The 6,762-nt window shown below is 46.9% G+C and overlaps 1 protein-coding gene across 3 annotated transcripts in view; it reads left to right on the top strand.

The window, feature by feature from the left end:
• The first annotated feature begins 919 nt into the window (after positions 1 to 919).
• LOC137431870 (polypeptide N-acetylgalactosaminyltransferase 1) overlaps positions 920 to 6,762 on the top strand; it is a 594,418-nt gene continuing 588,575 nt past the window's right edge. For all 3 annotated transcript variants that reach the window (XM_068123662.2, XM_068123663.2, XM_068123664.2), the window contains exon 1: positions 920 to 1,035. The gene's annotated coding sequence lies outside the window, so the exon portion shown is untranslated. The remainder of the gene's footprint in view (positions 1,036 to 6,762) is intronic.

The following is a 6,762-nucleotide window of genomic DNA, read 5'->3' as shown; positions in this document are numbered from 1 at the left end:
CGTGACATGGACATAACACAGAGTGTTCACGTGACATGGACATAACACAATAGTGTTCACGTGACATGGACATAACACAATAGAGTGTTCACGTGACATGGACATAACACAGAGTGTTCACGTGACATGGACATAACACAGAGTGTTCACGTGACATAGACATAACACAGAGTGTTCACGTGACATAGACATAACACATTAGAGTGTTCACGTGACATGGACATAACACAGTGTTCACGTGACATGGACATAACACATTGGAGTGTTCACGTGTCATGGACATAACACAGATTGTTCACGTGACATGGACATAACACATTAGATTGTTCACGTGACACGGACATAACAGAGTGTTCACGTGACATGGACATAACACATTAGTGTTCACGTGACATGGACATAACACAATAGAGTGTTCACGTGACACGGACATAAAGCATGAGAGTGTTCACGTGACATGGACATAACAGAGTGTTTACGTGTCATGGACGTAACACAGATTGTTCACGTGTCATGGACATAACACATTAGATTGTTCACGTGACACGGACATAACAGAGTGTTCACGTGACACGCCATTGATGGAATTCATAAGGGAAAGCAATGAGACCTTAACCTAAAGGAGACATTTCTGCATTTACAATAAGTTAATTTTAATTAAATTACCGGAATTATAATAACAAAGCGGAAAAGGGTGCGATGAACAAGGTTAAAGTTTGAATACAGCACTCTATGTGTGCGTAACGGCTCTTTCCTCCACCATGTGGTAAACCGTTACAATTTGTTATTATTATACCACATTCCCACAAATAACATTCGTGTCCAATCACACGAACCAATGGGCGCCATTCAAGTGGTTTGTGCGCATTTTCCATTGGCCGAGAGATGTTTGACCCCCTGACACGTCATGGAGTGCGGTATATCCGCTCGCGCTGCGCCCCGCCCGCTACGCGGCCCAGCTCGGCCCATCGCGAGCCGCTGCGCTCGTGCCCAAACCCGCAGCGACTCCTCCGCCGTACTGAGGTACCGATTGAGGTGAGTGCGGCTTGCGGCGCCAAAACGTGCGAGACACAATTATCGGGAATATGTGGTCGATTGATGTCAGTTCCTTACGCGCATAGGAATACCGACTGGATTGTAACCGCCTGACACCGTGCGTAGTTCAGTGTTGGGACGGGGAACAGTGTGCGGAATCGGCGGTGTGATGTGAAAGAGTGTGCGGAATCGGCGGTCGTGCTGTGGAAGAGTGCGGGATCGGCGGGTGTGATGTGGAAGAGTGCGGGATCGGCGGGTGTGATGTGGAAGAGTGCGGGATCGGCGGGTGTGATGTGTAAGAGTGTGCGGGATCGGCGGGTGTGATGTGGAAGAGTGTGCGGGATCGGCGGTCGAGCTGTGGAAGAGAGTGCGGGATCGGCGGTGTGATGTGTAAGAGTGTGCGGGATCGGCGGTGTGATGTGTAAGAGTGTGCGGGATCGGCGGTGTGATGTGGAAGAGTGTGCGGAATCGGCGGATGTGATGTGGAAGAGTGTGCGGGATCGGGGGTCATCATGTGGAAGAGTGCGGGATCGGCGGATGTGCTGTGGAAGAGTGTGCAGGATCGGCGGTCGTGATGTGGAAGAGTGTGCGGGATCCGCGGTCGTGATGTGGAAGAGTGTGCGGAATCGGCGGTCGTGATGTGGAAGAGTGTGCGGGATCGGCGGTCGTGATGTGGCACAGTGTGCTGGATCGGCAGGCGTGCTGTGGAACTGTGCTGGATCGGCAGTCGTGCTGTGGAACTATGCTGGATTGGCAGGCGTGCTGTGGAACTGTGCGGGATCGGCGGTCGTGATGTGGAAGAGTGTGCTGGATCGGCGGTCGTGATGTGGCACAGTGTGCTGGATCGGCAGGCGTGCTGTGGAACTGTGCTGGATCGGCAGGCGTGCTGTGGAACTGTGCTGGATCGGCAGGCGTGCTGTGGAACTGTGCGGGATCGGCGGTCGTGATGTGGAAGAGTGTGCTGGATCGGCAGGCGTGCTGTGGAACTGTGCTGGATCGGCAGGCGTGCTGTGGAACTGTGCTGGATCGGCAGGCGTGCTGTGGAACTGTGCTGGATCGGCGGTCGTGCTGTGGAACTGTGCTGGATCGGCGGTCGTGCTGTGGAACTGTGCTGGATCGGCAGGCGCGCTGTGGAACTGTGCTGGATCGGCGGTCGTCCTGTGGAACTGTGCTGGATCGGCAGGCGTGCTGTGGAACTGTGCTGGATCGGCGGTCGTGCTGTGGAACTGTGCTGGATCGGCGGTCGTGCTGCGGAACTGTGCTGGATCGGCGGTCGTGCTGTGGCCCAGTGGGCTGGATCGGCAGGCACACCGGGGTGCAGTGTGCTGGTCGGGGGTTGCACAGGAAAGACTCCATTGGGTACTCTTATGCCATGTGGAACCTTTTTTTTGTTATTGTGTCTTTTGAGCCCAGTAGGATGTCCTCTCATTTGTTTGTCCATTGAAATGTCCACTTGTCGCCTCTGGTACTTCCATTGGTCATTCAAAACACCATTACTGAACATTTATGTGGGACATTGGAAATGCCTTCTTTATACCGCTCTTCTGCCTTCTCTTTCTGCTGTTCCCTTCACCACCCAAGGGTGTTTTTACCCATGTCTGTTTGTGAGTAGGATATATCAAAAGGATTGTGGACAGGTTGGGCATGCCACAAGGATTTTCCATGAAAATTGCCAAACTTTTCCAATAGTTGTGCAGAGCTTGTGCAGGTTCCTTCCTTGTTTGTTTTGTTGTTCTGATCGTTATATTCCATCTTGGGTTGCTTTGTCGTGCGGATATCTGACTATTTATAGTTCAAAGGTGTTGAAGCTTTGACATGATCTTCGATAATGCGTCAAAAAAAAGTTTTGTGCATCGATTTTAAATTGACTTTGGAAAGGATATGAAATGAGCAGATGTCATTGAGCTCGTCACACCATGGTCGAGTGTTTATGTCCCAGAACGAGACAGTTTGGTGGCACAAACGTTGCTGGTAAATGATGAGAGAAGCACTGCTTTAATGTCTGCAAGTCGTCAATGTATTTATCTGATATTAACAATCCGGGTACTTATTTCTCATCGGTGTTCGATTTGCCTTTCTCGATGATTTTGCAAGCGCTGCAACCCATGGCCGTTGGAAGTGCCGCAAACCTTTCTGATATGTTCACAGGCCTCTTCACCTGAAGCCTTTCTCTTTTTTTTCCACCCTCGAACTGTTCCCAGAATGTTAACTTAATCCATCCATAAACTTTTCTTTTTTAAATAAATAAACGAAATTTCTGCAATAAAACGATTTGCGTTTCTGGAAGGTGCTTATCTTGTCCCAAATGAAGCTCTGAATAATTTTTGCACCGAAGTCCATCTTGGTCTCGGTGAATTTTATCAGCATCCCTACTCTGGGTCTGTTGATCGATGATGGCCTTGAGGTGTGTGCATCAGATACTAAAACACACTAACGGTTTTCCCCCCCGCCAGAAGATTCTCTTGATATGCGATGTGATATAGGACATGAACATACTCTGTTTACCAATTTGTAAAAACAACCACAATAACAACAACAACGACAACCAATAACAAAAATAACCAATAACAAAACGAAATTGTCAAAATTTTTGATGAACAATCCTCTGGTTGGACTTTACACCTCCACCTGCCCCCCCCCCCCCCCCCCAACTATCCCAGCTGCTCAGGTGAGAATACCTTGTGTGAGATAATGCTTGAAATGCAATCTTCATTGGAGGTCTTCATGGTGCTGATTATATATTTAATGAGCACCCTCGAACTCTTTTCTGGATTATGAGTTTTATTCTGATGCATTGACTTGCTGTTTTCAATTTTGTGGATTATGGGGATAATTGCAATGTGCAAATAATTGCAAAGGAAGGAATATAATAACTAATTGAGGGTTTGGAGGAAACATTGTTTGGTGGAAGACATTACTAACATGTTTCATTCTAAGTCCTGCACCACGCAGCCATGACTCGTCAAAGAAACACTTTTTATCGATGGACAGTGCAAGCACTGAAAGGTACTGTATGTACCACTCCTGATCTCCATTTGCAATTGTAATGTTAATAAGAGCAGTTTTGTATACAAGATCGAGGCTCGTGTAAGAGCTAACATTGATCACAAAAAGACAAACTGACACATAAAACATAAAACGAGTGATAAAGGGAGCGGGAGACAAGATGGAGAGCAGGGACATCGGGAGATCTGTGTGAGGGAGAGGGCTTGGGGGGAGTAGGCATGGGAAGGGGGGGGGGGGGGGAAGGGGTGGGAGAGGTAAAAAGCATGGACTAGCATGGTCACTGCTAGGACTTCCACGAAAGAAGTCGGTATTTCAGAAAAGTGGTCTGGGGTGAATTAACGGGGGTAGAAAATATTAAGGTTTTGAATGGGGGAAGATAAGAGATGGTGGTGAACAGCTGTTTTAAAGACCTGTTGGGAGAAGTGGGATTGAAGAGAGTGAGGGAGTTTGTTCCAGAGGCGGGGGAAAAGAGGAATGAAAGAGTGAAGGTGAATAGAAAGTATTGATTTTGGCAGTTTAACCATAAGAGTGTTGCTGGCAGATCTTGTGCGGACCTGTAGGAATATTTGAGGGGACAGAGCACAGAGAGAGCTGGGGGAGCAAGGCCAGAGAGGAGTCGGTAGAAGACAGAAAGACCACCAACCTGCCCTGCGGTAAGGGAGTGAAAGGCCCTCGGAGTTAGCTTCATCGCGGAAGATTCCATTGATTCTGAAAGCTTTGGTTTCAACAGCGTGAAGCCGAGCTGGGTGTGAGGCAGGAGCACCAGCCCAGAAAATAGAACAGTATTCCATCGAGCTGCGGATGAAAGCCTTGCATGTGGTGAGGAGTTCAGGTGTGCCAAGGAAGGACTTTGCATGATGGACGATGCCCAGTCGGCGACTGGCTTTGGAGGCCAGATTGGAAATGTGGTTTTTCCAGGAAAGATCATGGCAGATTGTGAGACCCAAAAGCTTGAGTGACAGAACTTCTTGGAGAGGATTGTTGAGAAAGTAGATGGGAGGATTGTCCAGTCGGTCTTTTTGGAGAGACAAAGTAAGAGTGTGAGATTTGTCAGGATTGAAAGACATGTTCCACTTGTTTGACCAGTCTGTGATTTTGTCCAGGTCTGTAGAGAGTGAGGAGGCTGCAGACTGCCGATCTGAGGGATGAGGTATTGAGCGGCAGAGAGTGGAGTCATCAGTTAAGAGATAGAGAGGAATTTCCAGAGAGTCGTAGAGATCATTGATGAAGACTAGAAAAAGCACAGGGCCCAGAACACTGCCTTGGGTAACTCCAGCGTGAACAGGAAGGGGAGATGAGAGAAAACCATTCAGGGCCACACGTTGACTACGACCAGAGAGGAAGTCCACAAGCCATGCGTGGAGATTTACATTGATCCTACAGGTGGAGAGTTTGGTGAGCAGAGTGTTATTGTGTATTAACCCGGACTGCACTGGGAGTCCCCCTCACCCCCCCGCCCGACATTTTTTGTATACAGCATGAAAAATTGTGATTGAGACTTCCTCATGGCTTTATCTCAACTCTAATTCACCATCTGATTTAATTTTTATCGATGGTTTTTTACTCGGTTTAAGCAATAGTTGAGAAAATTCACGCACACACGGGAAATTGCCGAGATCGGCACGGGACATCACACACCACCGAAATAACACAGACCGGAAATTACCGAGATATTTCTTTGTTCTTATTTCATAAGTTATTTGCACGTACACTTTAAAGAAGTGTATATGAAATATTTAATTTTTAAAATGTTATTTTGTATCATGTATGCTGCATCGAAAATAGACATTTTGGTTTTCGCCAGACAGAAGGGTGTATTCACCGCCCATAATACTTTTTTCCGCAAGGAAATTGCCATTTGATGACAGTCGGCACGATGAAATGTTTCATTTTGACGTAGTCACAATAAAGAGTCAACAATGTGGGGAGAGGGATGGAGCTTCGTTCACGTATCGCCACAGACTGGAAATTGCCGATATATGTAAAAAAAAATCGCAAACAGAATATCACACACTGCCCAAATAACACAGACGGGAAATTCCCAAGAGATATTTCTTCGTTCTTATTTTATAAGTTATCATCATCATTCATCATTCATCATTATTATACGGAAGTAAAGGTAATCCCGTTTAAACTTGCATTCATTCCATTGATGGGGTTTGTATATGTCCCACTACTTAACATAAATTGAACATAATTTATTGTGAGGTGTTCATGTTTGTTGGGAAATTAGGGTAACATTAGATGAGAGAAGGACCAATGTTTGTCCAACCTCATTTTTTATTGCCTTGCTGTAGCATTGTGTGGACACAGGTTTGCATTTGTGAATAAAATATATAATAATCAGTTCTCCAACCAATAGCAACACCACGACATCAATATTTCCATACTGTGACCCCGAGGGGGCACCACACAGTGTGAATCAAGGCTGATGGGCCATTGTCCCAAACAGGGGTTTATGGGCTCTCACTGTTTACAGATCTTGAATGAAAGTTCAGCCCAATCATATGATTTTGAGCACACTGATGACCTCTAACAAGTTGTCTGCAGCCATGTTATTAGTCCCCTACTGGTGTACACCGGAGGGGACTATAGGTTTGCACGCCATCCGTCAGTCCGTCAGTCCGTCAGTCCGTCACGCAAAGAACAGTTTTCCGGACTGTTTTTCTAAACGCTTAATGCTAATGATTTCAAACTTGGTACATGGTTTCCTCATGATAA

The sequence above is a fragment of the Myxine glutinosa genome, chromosome 7, assembly GCF_964187855.1.
Source record: "Myxine glutinosa chromosome 7, kmMyxGlut1.1, whole genome shotgun sequence".
In the NCBI taxonomy this organism is placed as follows: Eukaryota; Metazoa; Chordata; class Myxini; order Myxiniformes; family Myxinidae; genus Myxine; species Myxine glutinosa.
Note: the sequence above shows the minus strand (reverse complement) of the source record. Positions and strands in the feature narration are given on the sequence as shown.